Source organism: Streptopelia decaocto, assembly GCF_964273445.1.
Source record: "Streptopelia decaocto genome assembly, chromosome: 12".
In the NCBI taxonomy this organism is placed as follows: domain Eukaryota; kingdom Metazoa; phylum Chordata; class Aves; order Columbiformes; family Columbidae; genus Streptopelia; species Streptopelia decaocto.
Window position 1 is genome coordinate 16,776,713 of NC_138667.1, and position 15,978 is coordinate 16,792,690.

Sequence of the window (15,978 nt, forward strand, 5' to 3'; positions counted from 1 at the left end):
GGGAAAGGCGGCAGAGAGCGGCCCCCGACGCCGGCCGCCCCGCCGAGCCGGGCAGCAGCGCCGCGCCGCCGGGCGGCCGCGCCGCGCACCGCCACCCGCCGCCACCGGGGCCGCCCCCCGGCGCCGTCAACTGCTCCCAACGACGCTCCCCGGGCCCGCCAGCAGCCCCCGGGGGGCGGGTCTCCCGCCCCCCGGGGGCTGCTGGCGGGCCCGGGGAGCGCCGCCGTCCTCCCCGGGAGGAAACCGTACGGGTGACCGATGAGAAGCGGGGTCCGCCAGCCCGCCCTCCCATCCCATCCTGGTGCCGGGATAACGGGATAACCCCACCCAAGTGGGGTGTACGGAGCGCGGATGTGAATTTATTCGGGGCTGCTAATGAAATTAATTAACGCATCTACGGCGCGGCGGGGAGCGCCGGACCTCCGGGGAACGGAGCGGTGATGGGGACCGGGGTGGAAGGGGCGGCTGCAGGCAGGGGGCGGGCAGCACCCCTGTCGCAGGTGACCGGCTCGCTTTTCACACTGCTACTTTTTGGTGGGTTTTTTAGGAGATCCCTTTGCTTCCAGTCCTTATTACCCAACCCTGAATCCCGAATCCCGAGCCGGCTCCAGCACAAGTGTGGATGCTGCAGGTCAGGAGGCAAACCGGCAGGCTGGGTTTGGCTAAAAGTCCCTTCCCTGCGTGCTTGGGTTGGACTAGATGATCTTTCGAGGTCCCTTCCAATCCCTAACATTCTGTGATACCCTGTCCTTCCCTTCCAGGACAGCGAGCGCTGGCTTGTGTGGAGGGCATCAATGCTACCTTGAGCATCCCAAAAAACCTGCAAGTGTTACACAAGGCAGTGCTACCAGGCAGACTCCGCGGTGGCCCACGGGATGTGCTCTGCACAGGGGGAAATAACATATGTGTTCATTGAGGAGAAAGAGATTAAATTGCTAAGGCATCTGTGTACCTTAGATGTTGCTTAGATATCATGGGAGGAACTTCCAGTCTGCCCCATCATTATGATTAAAACATTAGTTATTAGTGACTTCATGGGTAATAACAAACAAAAAAAAGAGAGGAAAACAGTTTCCTTTTAATATAGAAGCGATGTTTCAGAGCTGCAGTTTGCAAGCCGTCAGCAGCTGTATGTTGGCTTGCAGAAATGCCCTGAACGCCTGTGATGTGCAGTGCTAAGTGGATGCTACGTTTGATTTTCATCCCACCTGGACATGAGACATTTACTGGTGGGTCCCAGGTGTGGGAAGAGTGCGGCCCGACCAGCATCACCGCGCTGCACCCCTGTGGCAGGCTGAGGGCTGACGCTCTGGCGGTCCCTCTCCCTCAATTTGCTCTTTTTATCTTAAAGATGAATGACATTAAACAATTTCAACTGAGGCCTAATGATAACTCCTCTTGCCAGACTCCTTATGGAGTCTGAACCACTGCTTTATTCATGTGGGAGAGCTTGTAAATATATAACTGCTGAGGAAATGCATTCGGTGAGAGCCTGGCACCCAGGAAGCACATGGCCAGTCTGTCTCTGCAGTGGGGTGAGAATTACTGGTGGTGATGATGCTGATCAAGTGCAGCCAGCAGCAGAGGTTACTTTTCCTCCCCAATGCAGGCCAGCGTTATTGCTTGTAGAGTGGATGCACTCCAGGCGGATACTGGTGATCCTGGGAACAGACCTGCCAACATTTCCCCTTTGGTTTGGATGGTGTTGGTGGGACCTTGCTGACCTAGCATAATTCTGTGTTGCCAGTCACTGCAACTACCTAATACTCTGGTTTTCTGTCTGAATTTGGTTTGGATACCTAAATCTTCTTGTTAAGTGCACAGAATAAAGCAAAAAATGCATTTTTTTAGTTCCCAATAGGTAATCTTCTTCAATAGGATCTCTACCATAGCAGCCCCTCTTGGGTGGCCATGGCTATGCTGCAAGGACCCGCTTTGGTCTGCCCAGCACTAAAACAAGATGATGTTGCCAAGGCAAGCCTGGGAAAACTGCTTGAATGAGGTGAGTTGCAAAAGAGGACAGGCAAAGGCAATGGACAAATGCAGGAGCCAGGAGAGTCTCTCCATACCTTGTCCAGATGGCTTAAGACGGGATAGGGATCTTGCAGGGACCTCCTGGGTCACAAACTGCACTCCCGTGCTGTTGTAGTTGTATCAATATGTCCCATATGTTTATCAGGCTTTGTGCTGGCTTCTGTGGGTTCTGCAGAAACCTGTCCCAGACCTTTTTTGCTCTGGAAGTCAGAAATGTTTTCATCTTCTTTACAGCTCCACAACTATTGGCTTGGAGATTTCACAAGGTTTTCTCATGTTTTGTCCACTTCCACAGGTCTCTCAGTAGCATCTATAGCCCCTTCAGCCCCTGTTCTGGTAGTCTAAAGAAGACCACCTTCTGGTAGTTTCCTCTCACAAGATAAATCCCCCTTTCTTTGATAGCTGTAGTCATCCTGTATCACACCAGTTTCAGTTCCTCTGAAAAACAGAGGAGGTGGTTTTCAGAGTTATTGCTGAGATTTCAAGCTTAAAATCAATGGACCTTTTGATTCAAAATCCAATTTGGAGTGCTTTTAAGAACATCTCTGATAATTCCATTGAACATCTCAAAGTTTGGACCCCAAGCCTTGTTATTCAACTACAAAACTACAACTCCGCTGACTCTGAGAACTTGCATGAACATTTATAATCGCATGAGGGAATCTAAGAGCCACTCAAACAATAGATAAGATTAGTAACAAAAGTGGCTGGGATGTGATTGTTATTGTGCAAGTCAAAGAAAGGGCTGTCACCCACAGAGGATGTTGCCAAGAAAGATGCATTTGAGTTGCAGAGCCATTCTCCCATCTGCTGTCCGAATTCTCCTGCAGTCTTCCTGGATCTATTCAGGCTTAGCTGGATGATTCACTGAATTAAGAACCCGCTGAGTGTAGACTTGCTGTTGGACACAGTTTTTTGCCAGGATCTGTCAGATCTTTGCCTTGGTCCAGTCCTTGTTGAGTGCTCCCACCATGGAAAAGGGAGCTTATTCTGGCTCAGAGTATTTCCTTAGCTATGATGGGACTTGGAGCAACAAAGCAATCAAAGCAAACTTGCCATTCCCGTCTCTTGGAGCCAAAGCAATCAGAAAACAGTTACAGCCGTGTGGCGATGTCTGAAGTTGTGCAAAGGCTCAGAACAACCCCTGGACTGGAGTGTGTAGCAGAACGGTGAAAGCTCCCTTTGCTTTCCGTTTGGGTAGAGCGTGCCTTTGGAGAGAGGAGTTCAGCATGGCTTGTGCACTGTCTGCAAGGCACTGCTTGCCCCGTGAACAAGCCCCCATCATGTGCAGCGAACAAGAAACTAGCACAACACATATGTAAGTCATTTACAAAGATGGGAATGATGAACTGTGCAAACAATAGAGTTGCTATTAGGTCTGTCAATCCTAATTAAAAAAATACTTCTCAATGAAAATTATTTATAAAAAGAAATCACAGTGACCCTAAATCAAATTATTTGTGAATGGTTTTTAGTCTCCCAGATCAGTTAGAACTCCTGTGTTAGTCCCTGGACATCATCCAACCTACATGCTGAATGAATAACATGTCTGCCAAATTTCTTTTTTTTTCTCCCTCACCCAGTTTGGCACAGGACAGTTAAAGTCATTTTTCTAAATATCTTTCAGAACATCAAGCAACTGTAAAATAACAATGGAAAAGCTTGGCCACATTTAACTACAGCCCTCCAGTTGTAACCGCTTCTCTCAAAAAAAGTGGCTCTGGTTCCTTTGATAATCTGTTTTGGGTGAGCACCGAGGCAGGATTTCCCCAAAGGGAACTGGAGGGTCACTTCCCGACGGGTCACCCTGCCAGGGAACGTGGTTTCCAGGTGCTCAGGAGTGGGGCACAGCTGCGTCCAGGCTGTCCCTGTGTACAGGGTTTGTGTCATCCTGACCACCTGCTAGAGACTGACATCCCGAGGACATACCAGCCGTTCCTTGTCCACAACTGCACTTCCCATGGTGATAGGTAAAGATGCCCCTTTTTGTTGCTCATTAAAAAAAAAAAAAGTGGAAAACGGAAAGGAATTGGTGACTGCACAATGGCAGAATGAGTTCTTGCTTCTTGTATCTGCAAAGATAAGCTGCTAATGTGGAAAATAAGGAGGTGAGTGGTGACAGCCAACATGGCTTCTCTAAGGGCAAATGGTGCTTGACAAATTCGGTGGCCCTCTGTGATGGAGTTACAGCATTGTTGGAGAAAGGAAAAGCAGCTGATGTCACCTTCCTGGACTTGTGCAAAGCATAGGACACTGTCCCACATGACATTCTTTTCTCTAAATTAGAGAGACATGGGTTCAACAGATGGACCACTCAGTGGACAGGGAATTGGCTGGATGGTTGCACTTGAAGAGTTACGGTCAATGGCTGAATGTCCAAGTGGAGACCAGCAACAAGTGGCATTCACAGGGATTGGTGTTGGGACAGACGCAGTTTAACATCTTTGTTGGCAACACGGACAGGGGGATTGAGTGCACCCTCAGCAAGCTTGCCGACGACACCAAGCTGTGTGGTGCGGTCAATCTGCTGGAGGGCAGGGATGCCATCCAGAGGGACCTGGACAGGCTTGAGAGGTGGGTCTGTGCAAATTTCATCAGGTTCAACAAGGCCAAGTGCAAGGTCCTGCACATGGGTTGGGACAATCCCAAGCACAAATACAGGCTGGGCAGAGAATGGATTGAGAACAACCCCAAGGGGAAGGACTTGGGGGTGTTGGTGAGAAGCTCAACATGACCCAGCAATGTGTACTTGCAGCCCAGAAAGCCAACTGTATCCTGAGCTGCGTCAAATGAAGCATGACCAGCAGGTCAAGGAAGGGGATTCTCCCCCTCTGCTTTGCTCTCTTGAGACCCCACCTGGAGTACTGCATCCAGCTCTTGGGCCCTCAACGTAAGAGGGACACAAACTTGTTGGAGCAAGTCCAGAAGAGGCCATGAAGATGATCAGAGGGCTGGAGCACCTGTCCTATGAAGACAGGCTGCGAGAGTTGAGATTGTTCAGCCTGGAGAAGAGAAGGCTCCAGGTAGACCGTAAAGCAGCTTTCCAGTACCTAAAGGGGGCCTACAAGGGCATGTAGTGATAGGACAAGGGTAATGGCTTTAAACTGAAAGAAGGTAGATTTAGATTAGATATAAGGCAGAAATTCTTCCCGGTGAGGCTCCCGGTAGGGAGCTGGGGAGCCGCATGCTGGCTCTGGCTGGAGATCAGTCACAGGGCACGCTGGGGCCCTTTGGACAAGTGCAATGCTGGCAACCTGGGCTCAGAGTGGGGTCGAGAAGCTTGGGGATGGTGCTGGCGGGAGGGACCTCTGTCTTCTGTGCTGCCCCAAATCCTGCTGCTGGGGGGAGCAGGAATTACCTAGAGCTAATGAGAAATGCATCCAGCACAGCAAGAAGTCCTTCTTCTCCCCGACCAGGGACCATTAGGGTGGTTTCAACCTCTCACAGTGTGTCTAGATAGAGGAGCAGGTTTGTTTTATGGTTTTTGCTACTGCAATATTTTGGCAACCAGCCCTGTTGTGCTTGAGACAAAGTGCCGAGCAAGTGTGCAGCAAACATGAACATCCTCTTCATAATTATATTCCATTAATTGTTTTACAGCTGCTCTGCAAATACCATGTGGTACAGGTGGGAAGATGCAGTGCTGTGATCCCACAAGGTCTGGATGGAGCAGGTAAGAGTCTGCCCTGTGTGAAGCACATGGTTTGTGTTAGAGAGGAGAAGGGTTTACAAAACAGGTGCATTTGCAAACCGGCTTTGCCAGGGTGAGGTGGGAGAGAGGGTTATTTCTCTGTCTCAGCAAGGGTGGCCCAACAACAAATGGCTTAACAAAATAGCTGCTTTTATAAGATAGAATAAAAAGAAGGATATGTAATAACTTGAAGGACCCAAAAGGAAGAACTTCTCTCCAGGACAGGATAACTGCAGCAGCATGGCAGAATCCATCCTGGGTCCATCCAGTGCTGTTTGAATGCAGGGTACCTTGCATCTGAAGGGGCATAAGATTTGCTTGCTCTTGATATTTGTCCTTTTACTCTGCCTTATTAAAACATCTGCTTTATCAAGTCAGTTGTGGTTGGGCCTTTCTCACTGAGACCAGAGAGAGACCATCTTCCCCCAGCCCAGACCTGCCTTGGGAGGGAGACGACCCCTCGCAACCTCCTTCTGCAGCCTCTGGATTTTCCCTGGCACTGCCAAGCTCAGGTGGCCTCAAACTCATGACATATGTAATAAACTCACAGCTTTAAACTCTTGGTATCCACCCTTTTGTTGGTTAAAATGTTCATGGAAGTCACAGGAAAACTGATACTCTTATAATTAAGGAGTGCGGTAGTGCTGTACGTAGCTGGGGATGAGGGTGGAGGAGAAAGGCAGCAACGACAGAATAATATTGCTGTCGTTAAAACTTATGTAGCTTTAAAAAATACTGAGTAAGATTAAAAAAAACAATTATAATAATCGTGTGTTTGACAGAATTCGATGTGATAAAGTCGTCCCGGTGTTGGCAGTGACTGGTCTCTCATGAATACTGAGCATCGTTGTTTTCTCACAAATGCTGATGCTGTTGGAGAAGCAGCACGTCTGCGGCGGGACTGCGGTCATGGTAGGTGACTTGGTGCTCAAGGTGTGGAAATGCACCTGATTTAACAGATTTATAGCCCCTTCTGCGTCCCTAGCCCGCTCCTCCTGTGAGGCGGGAGCGGGATGGGAGCCCTGGGATGTTTCTGGCCAGTGGCTGCTCGCACCATGACTGTTGCCAGCACTAGGTCAGGGTGACCACTGCCTCGTTGGGCCCTAACAATGGAGGAGCCCTGCCTCTGTCCTAGGGATACGCTGCCCCCTGGGAAAGGAAAGTCATCTGGATGATCTTAGCATCCCAAACGGCACTACAGGCCCCTTGTGACGTGCCACACCAAGGAGACTTTGTCTCTGTTGCCTCTGTACCTGCCATCCAGGTAGTTTTTGGCCACCATTAATTCAGTAGTGGTGGTATCTGTACCCCATCACTCCTGTAGTGAACAGAGATTCCCACTGAAGCCTCTACCCCGGCCTTCCCAGAACATGAGTTTTGGATAAGGAAATACAAATTGTTGTCCCTGACTTTGCAGGGTTAACCTGAGTGCAGACCCATGTGGTGCTGCTGCCTGTATCCTCAGCTCCAGCCAGGACATGCACAGCAAAGGACTGAGGAGGGAGCTTCAGACCGGGAAAGTGTGGCCATCTCTCCACGGATAGAGTGGGGAAGGTCATGAAGTGCCTTTGCAGGGAGGATCTGGTGTGTGCACGTGGGTACCCACGGATCACACAAGCGAGATGCAGCAGATGAGCTGCCTTGCTCTATTTGTAACCTCCCACTGCTGTCGAACAGATTTCGCAAGGAGGAGACAGTACTGAAAATGGAGCTGAAAATTGAAACTTGAGGCTCAGATCCTTGGAGGGGCCCATTGAATCATGGAATAGTTTGAGTTGGAAGGACCTTCCCAGCTCCCCCAGTGCCACCCCTGCCATGAGCAGGGACATCTCCACCAGCTCAGGTTGCTCAGAGCCCCGTCCAGCCTGGCCTGGGATGTCTCCAGGGATGGTTCATCCACCACCTCTCTCGGTAACCTGGGCCAGGCTCTCACCACCCTCATTGTAAAAAAGTTCTTCCCCATGTCTAGTCCGAACCTTTCCTCTTTCAGTTTAAAACTATCACCCCTGGTCATGTCATAACATGCTGTCGTGGTTTAACCCGAGATGGCAATGCAAACACAATAGCCCCTTACTCACCCCCTTCTCCCTCACCCTTCATCCCCCCAATAGGGGAGAGAATTGAAAGGGAAGAGAGGAAATTGGATCGAGATAAACACAGTTTAATGAAAAACACAGAATACTAATACACTACTAGTAAATATATATCTAAAACAGAAATAAAAGATACTCAAGGCAATTCCTCATGAACTCTATCCACACCGAGCAGCCAGTCCCAGGAAGCAGCACCTGGTCCTGAACAGCCAATCCTGAAGAGAGAAAAGAGGAAAAAAGCAGAAAGGCTCAGAGGCCTCTGCAAAATGGCAAAAGACCGAACTAAACATGCTGAACTGAACTCCCCCGCCTCTGACAAAAAGAGCAAAAAACCACACGTGGGAGAGAGAGAGCGGCCAGGAGAGAGCAAGAGTGAGAATGCCCGAGAGAGAAAGCGCCGAGAGCGAGAGAGACCAGAAGATCCCGACTCTCCTTACATAATTAGCATGACACTAATGGGCTGGAATACTCTTAATGATCAGTCTGGATGTCAGTCAAGCTATGTCCCCCTTCCTTGCTGCCTCACACCTGTGGGCAGAGCGCTCAGAATGTCCTTGGCTCTCAGACCAGAGCAATTAAAAACATTAACTCTATGTTGGGGTGTTACCTCTTGTTCTCAAACTAAGTCCTGTAGGACAGCCTGTACCCAGCCCACCCCTCTTCTGATCCCAGCCCTTCTTGCAAAGGGCAAGATAGCAAGGTGGGGGGTGAGGCTCTAGCAACCCTTCGGTCCTCCAGGCTTCCTGATGAAACTGCTAATTAAAAAGCCAGTTTCATTGAGTGATTTTTCTGACGTGAAAACTTTTCCATAAGGAACTGACCCTGAATCCACCAACTCATTTCACATTTATTTTAAATCTAAGCTTTATATCATGTAATTTCTACCAGAGCGTGATTATCTTCTCAGTAAAAGCACTGTTGTTCTGGTTTGTGAGACCTATATTTAATTTCACCGTAAGGCACCTCTCAGTACAGGTCTTAGATGCTGCCACCTCAGGTCTTGGGCTTTCCTATTTATTTGAATCCATTAAATGAGTTACCACTTCTGTAATATCGAGGGCGTTCTCCAGCCACAGGGTGCCTGCAAGCATTAACTTGTTGCTGCAGAAACAGTGTCCTGAATATCAGAAATCATTCAGAGAAGGTCTCTTGTCTAAATGGTGGCAAACAGTACTTAAACAGGGGATCAAGGGTAAAGCCAGACAAGGAGCCTTGTCTGTCTCTGTTACTGGGGTGTCACCTCAAGTCCTCCTTGTCCAGGTTTCCTACACATGTAATAAGGTACATGCCCACTCAGCACATTTTTACATCAGGATACACAAAACAAGCAAAAGTGGGAAGGGGAAATATTTTCCTAAGTCTGCAGACAGGCCTCAGCATTCAGTCTGAGCAGCTCAGTTCACCTCAATGACACTTGTATTTGCAATGCAGGAAGCTGTTGTGTTCATGGAAATGCTTTCATTAGCTTTCCGCTGGATGCACATACACCCCTAGTTTCAAACTTGCTGGCATCGCGTCATGGCCATCAGCTTTATTTGTTGTGCCCCTTCGCCAACACTCCAATCTCTGCAGTGTGTCAACCGTACAAAGCTCTGGGATGTACTGAAGTGGGAGGGAGAGGTGCTGAGTATGAACATTGATAACATTAAATCTCTGCATTAACTGGACTGACTGCCACCTTGAATTCATTAGGAGCCTCCCTTGTCATGCTTGGCTGATGTTATGGTAGCACAGAGTTTCTGCTCTGTTGTGAGATGCAGTTGCCATTAAGAATTTGGGGTGCCATTATGAGCTTCGGAGTCCCCTGCTGTCACACAGCCCTTCGGGCTGCTTCGTCTGCTTTCACAGCAAAAATTAAAACAAATGCTCAAAATGCCACCTCCAAAAGCAGGGGCTGAACTGGTTTTGAACCCATAAGAAACTATCTTGCAGCATCTGACCTGGAACCTGCTTACCAGCTAAAGAGCTAAAGCTTAGGATGGACTTTATCTCTGTGATGGCACTCATTGCTCAGTTTTGCATCTGTACCCTCCAGAGATGCATTGTTTGCTCTCTAGACAAGCAGCATTGTTAGAGAAGGCAAAATTCTATCGATGTATTTATGACCAGCACTGTTTTTTACCTTTGCAATGGTATATCACGTCAATGGTTTGTCTGGCAACAGCTGCCTGCTTCAACTGTTGCATTTTTCACGGTGATTCGGATATGTTGCTCTTCATTTTTCTTCTTCACAATACTCCTTTATACTTCTTTCAAATAGAAGCTCTCCTGGCTCAGGATATGCATGTAGCAACACAGAACTGCTACGGACTTTATTTAAGACAGGAACTTGGAGGTGCATGGACATACCTGATGCACTGTCACAACTGTAATAGTTATTTTATACACAGGGGGGTGTAAGGAGCTCATGCAGAGAGAAGGGAGAGAAAAAAATCAGAATGGCAGGCAGAGAAATCCAGTCCCTGGGGAGAGTGTCTGGGATGACCATCTCTCACTGGTAGCCTGGAGATTACACAGAACAGGGCACACAGATTAGGGAGCCAAAGATACAACCTCGTGCGGGGAGCATTGCCCTGCCAGTGCCATTTTGCACCTGTGTGTCATCTTTCTGGTGACACCTTGCAGTGCCTGGCCAACACCGTCCTCCTGGGGGACAGGGAGTGTTGCCTCATGGATCATCAGTTTCTGCTGGGTCCTCTGGCCCTGGGCAGGGTGAGCAGTGATGACAGAGCAGTTGCTCTTCAGTGACAAGCTCCCGTCTGTCTTGTCCACCCTGAGTGGTGCAAAACCCTCCCAAAGCTGGAGCTACTGATAGATGTATTGGATACAGATACACGTATCTAAGAAACAGAGTGTGTGAGGGGCACAGTGAGCCAAGGCTCTATAGGCATGCCATCAGAACCATGAAGATGCAAATTTGGGTACCAAGGCACAGACTGAAACATCTGATTGAAAGGCTGCGAGGAAAAAAGGAAGGCTGAACTGTTTATATTTTATTTTCATTTATAATTCCTGCTTGTGTGGGTGGACAAGGAGTGAATGAGTTTCTTGGGGAGGCAGTAAGTAAAAGATGCACACATTTCCTTGAAAGATGAGTGGCTAATTTTCTTACTTGCACCTAGGTTAATCTGCCACAAAGGGGCTGTGGGAACCCTAATAGTTTTTCTTCCATGTGCTCTTCCACTTGATTCTTGATTTTTTCTTCCCTTTGATTACCATGTGCCAGGAAACAAAAGGTTTTTCAGGATGCGTTTAATTCCTCTAGTAAAGTAGTGGTTTATCTCCCAAAAGCAAATGTGCCCAACTTCTTTCCTCTGGACCGTTGAGCACCCCACAGAAAGGCAGTAGGACGATGCTCATCCCAGTCCTTCCCTACCTGGGAGGATTAACAGACATGGCTTATTTTGACCATGGTCCTGCTTAGTCAGTCTCCAGATTGAAGTCTCAAACTGGGTGCTGGGGTTTGCTTTTTCCGTATAATTTCTGCGTTGGTAAATTATCATCTGCCTTTCTCGTTTCAGCCAAGGCTGTGGCAGCATTGTGTTGGTGCCAGGAGTCTGGTGTGTCCTGGTGAAGGGCTGGCTCCTGCCCTGCATGGCAGGTACTGACGTTTTCCATGTGCGATGTATCCCCCTTTTGCTGGACAGCCTCAAGCCGAACAAGCTGAATCCTTGCAGAGAAGACATTGAAGTGAGGGAAAAAAAATGTCTGCAGTGGATTCGTTGGTGTTCAGGCATGATTCTTTGTAAAACACCTGACTGTCAGAGGGAATAAATGTCCCACAGGGAAGGCAAACTGTGCTCCCTTGGCTAGGCTATGGGTGAGTATCTCCTGAGTCTGCCATGTGCAGGGGGCCAGAACAGAGCTGGCGCTGGGGAGGGCTGGGGGAGATGGAGCACGCTTGTGATGCACACATGCTTCCGAGGCTCACCGATGATAACGCCAGCCCATCCAGAACACCCTGGGGTGGAAAGGCAGATGCTCTGTACCTCATTATACAAAAAACCCCATTTTTTTGACAGGACTTACCCACATCGGATCTGCAGGAACGTGTCTTCAGTGTGGAGGAGGATGAGGATCTGCAACCTGTGGAAGATGCTGAAGATGCACAACCTGCCCGGTTGTGCTGTTGGGGGTCAGTGTCTTTCCTCACAGAACAGCTGCAGGGACGCTGGGGCACTGCCCTTTGTGACATCTGTCACCAGGCAGGGCACTTGGCACCAGGAGCTCCCTTGGCAGAGGGATGGACCTGAGAAGCACTTTGTTTTGCAGGAATCCTTGGGAAACTGAAGGAGCAAAATTAAATGAGGTGAATGAAAAAGCAGCTCTGAGGGGCGAAAACCTCTGACAGTGCTGCCAAGCTCTTGTGGTTCTCCAGGCGGAGTGGAGTCTGGGCTGAGCTCAGATGCTCCATCCCTCTTTCATGGTGGCAAATGTGATGGGTTTGGCACCAGGGATAGGGGAGAGATAGGCTTTGGATAAATTAAAGCAGCCGGGGGATGAAACACTTATTTTCTGAAATAATGGTTCTTCATGAGGCATCTTGGCTTGTGCCTGAATGCAGAATGAACTGATTTTGATGGTTGAAAAAGGGCAAATATGGAAGATGAAGAAATAAAATCACAGAAAGGAAGGAGTATGGATGGCTCAGAAGCACTAACATTCAGGAGCAGTTGCATTGAGATGGTGCAGTGCAGAAAGTTCTGTCTTCTGGTTTATGACAAACACAAAGACTTCACTGAAAGGTGCAGTGGATTTTACAGGAGAAGAAGCTGGGAAGTAAATTTGCCACAGTTTTGACCATCCTTAAACACGGTGAAAATTTGAAAATACATGTCAAGCCTTGAGACTAAGCAAGGACCGATATCAGCTAACACCCATGGTGGCAAAGCTGGAGAAAACTCTTTCTTAGACAAAATGAGTAGCAGAAGAGATTCCAAAGATGTGATATTTGGTGATGCAGACCCAGTGAAATGGGGATATGGTCTCTATGCTTAAGAATAGACATGGGAGCTGTAGAAGAGATTTAAATAGTACAATTTGGCAAACTGGCTTTGGAACCCAGAGGTTTTCATCCATCTCTGAGTGCAGATAAAACCAATGCAAGTCCCTAACGTACAAGGCACAACCCTTGAGCCCCAGCACACTTGTTCTTCTGAGCTCTTTCCAGAAAGCTTTGAAAAGAGCATTGTGGGCAGGAGGTCGCATGGTGATGCATGATACAACCCAGATGCAAAGAAAGACCCTGTACACATCACCTAAGCCACCAGGCAATGCAAAGCTTGGAGGGAGGTGTTAGAAAAGGATGCTCTTGGTATCACTAGTCCATGGGCACACTAGAATTAATCCATCACTTTAACCATGCACTTTCCTATCAGCAAAACCATACCACGTCCTGCCTGGCTTTGTTGCTCTCAGTGGATAGTGGTCACCCTTGCCCATGTACACTTTGGGCCACCTCCCTGAGCACCCCTGGCATTCCTCTGGGAGAAAAGCCTTCCAGCCCTGCAGGATGAATTAGGACCATCTCCCTCCAGCTGGCCCTTTGGGACCTGTAGTGAACTCAAGTGTGACTCGCAGGTGAGGATCAGCCATCGGACACCAGCGCATTGAAGGAGTCCTTTGGCCCTTTGCTGGTCTTCACTCTAATAAACAGAACCTCTGCTAGAGCCCACAAAACCCACTGTATGAGCAGGGTGCAGTGGGCAGGCTGGGGGAGGGAGCTCTCCCCTCTGTGTGGCATTTGGAAGTCCCAGCTGGAGTTTGTGACTTTCCAGCACTGGAAAGACATTGGCAGACTGGAGTGAGTGGAGTGGAAATGAGGGGCTGGAGATCAGGAGGCACAAGGAGAGTCTCAGAGAGCCACCTCTTTTCAGTTGGGGAAAGAGGAGATCTCAGAGAGGGAGTAGAGCAGCAAAGCCTCCCAGAGCAGGGGGGGTGAGAGACAACAGGCACAAGCTGGAATGCAGGGAATTTCCATTAGTGATAAGGAAACACTTTTTTCATCATGAAGGTGGTCAAAACTGGAACAGGTTCACTAGGGAGGCTCAAGCCTGAGCTGGCATGACCTGGAGTGACCTATCCCAGCCAGGGATACCAGAGACCTCCCGAGGCCCCTGCCAGCCTCAGTTATCCTGTTATTCCATGAATGAGTGTCAGGTGTCCTGGACTCCAAAATACCCCAGAGGCAAAGAAAAACCTCCCTTTTCAAACTTGCCCCAGAGGTCTCACAGGTATATTGTGCTGAAGTTCTCCCAGCAGTTGAACCAATGTGGTGCCACTGGGATTTCAACTTGTAAACAGGGAGAAGACAAGGATTAGTTACTCAGATGACTGGGCATTAAACCATCTTTTCTGGTGAGGGGCAGGGTAGAGCAGGAGAGCTTCAGATCAATTTATGCTATAGGATATCCCCTTCCTTCTCAGAAAGAACCTGTATTTCTGTCTGAGCAAAATGTTAGGGAAAGGGGAATTTCCACAGAGATTCATGTCAAAAGCAGAGAGAAGTCAAGTGGCTTCCCTACTCTTTCAAGAAACTTCCTGAATCCAAACACTGTCCTTCCCTCTGCTATGGGAAACATTTCTGGTCCCTTCTGACTCTGTTCCTTTGCAGTTTTGCACAGTTACCAAACAGGGGAAAAGATAAAGCTTTCAGAAACACCTGAAAACAGAAATCCACAGAGAATCCCAGTTAGCAAGACAAAATGCACGCAAGAGATGTTCCCCAAGCCCTGCTGCTAACATGCTGCGCTGCTCCCGATGCATCGCGGTCCTGCAATGGCAGAGCTGCTCAGAGAGCTGTTAGCCTCCCCGGAGTGGGGCAGAGCAGCTGTCCCGGGCTGGCAGCATGGACCCACAGCCGCTCCATGGCTACAGAGCTCTGTCTGTGTCTGCATCACCATGTGCCAGCGGAGGAACCGTGATGGCTCCTGCCCCGGCCAGCAGAGCCAGGGCAACGGGAGGAAAGGCTGCGCTCTGTGCCTGTGTCTGGGAACAGCAGCCCTGCTCCGTTCCCATTTTTCCTGATGATTCTGGCTACACCACACTAGATGGAGAGCAAACCTCAATCCTGCCATCTCTGCTCCTCTCACTGATGTGCTCAAAGACCTGGCTTTTGTCATCTTTTGGATTGTGCTGAGGGATTCCCTTGAGGTTGTAGAGACACTGGGGCAGGGGCCGTGTCTCCATTTCAGTGCAGGCAGGTCTGTGCATCCCTATGTCCTGACCCTGTGCCTCAGACAAGGCCGAGCCCAGCCCTCCTTGCCTCCAGGTCACCTCCATCGTGATGGGACCATGGCTGCTCCCCTTCAATGCAGAATTTAGTGCAACAACAAACATGAAATCCTCCACTGCTAATTTAGTATCTCAGATCCCTTCCACACTGTAACATCTGGGCAGTGAGGTTTTGGGAGTACAGATGCTTCGGGATCAGGTTTGAAAATAAATCCAAATAAGCCACTTTTTGGAGATTAAACTGACTCCTCCTGGAAACCACTGCAGGGAAAGAGGGGAAGAGCACTTGTTTATTAAAAAGAGACAGCAGGGACAAGGACATGAAAGGAGGCTTTGTCTCCTCAGCTATTACCTTACTCCATTTGTCGCTATGTTAATGCCTTGTCTTCAGATGTGCAGGGGAATCTCAGGCACAAATCTCCGAGCTCCATAAAAAAATCGGGCAAAGAGGAACCCCCTGCCCCTGGGCCCTGCATGTCATGGAAGCCCCGTGCCACCTGCAGCTGCCCCCAAATGGCTGGTGTCATGTTGGGGGGGGCGGGTGTGCATCTGTGAACGCTTGGGGGTTTGGCGAGGGGCTGGCTGCATGGCAGAGATGGAGGCAACACGATCTGGCTTCATCCCCGGGGACCCCCCAGGCCCTGCAGGAGCTGGAAAGGCGGGCGCAGGGATCCCCTCTGCTGCAGCGGGCATCCCCGGGGGGGAGTCCCCAGGCAGGGAATCACCTTTTCTGGAGGGAAGCGGGGGGGCGTGGGGGTCAGCATCCCACTTCCCTCGCTCGGAGGAGGATCCGCTCGGAGGAGGATCCGCGCGGCTCCGCGCCACGCCGCGCCGCGCCGCTCCGCTCCGCCCCGCCGCGCCCGCCGCGCCGCAGCCCCGCAGCCCGGCCGCCGCAGGGCCGGCGGGGAGCGAGCGGCAGCCGGCGGC

The 15,978-nt window shown here is 49.7% G+C and overlaps 2 long non-coding RNA genes across 2 annotated transcripts; both read left to right on the plus strand.

Moving 5' to 3' along the window:
- The first annotated feature begins 320 nt into the window (after nucleotides 1-320).
- LOC309445090 lies at nucleotides 321-1,842 on the plus strand. The gene is made up of 2 exons (XR_014185231.1): nucleotides 321-631; nucleotides 762-1,842. It is a non-coding gene; the product is annotated as an uncharacterized lncRNA (long non-coding RNA).
- Nucleotides 1,843-6,515: 4,673 nt separating this feature from the next.
- Nucleotides 6,516-11,992, plus strand: LOC309445089. The gene is made up of 3 exons (XR_014185230.1): nucleotides 6,516-6,637; nucleotides 11,340-11,638; nucleotides 11,841-11,992. It is a non-coding gene; the product is annotated as an uncharacterized lncRNA (long non-coding RNA).
- The last annotated feature ends 3,986 nt before the right edge of the window (nucleotides 11,993-15,978 follow it).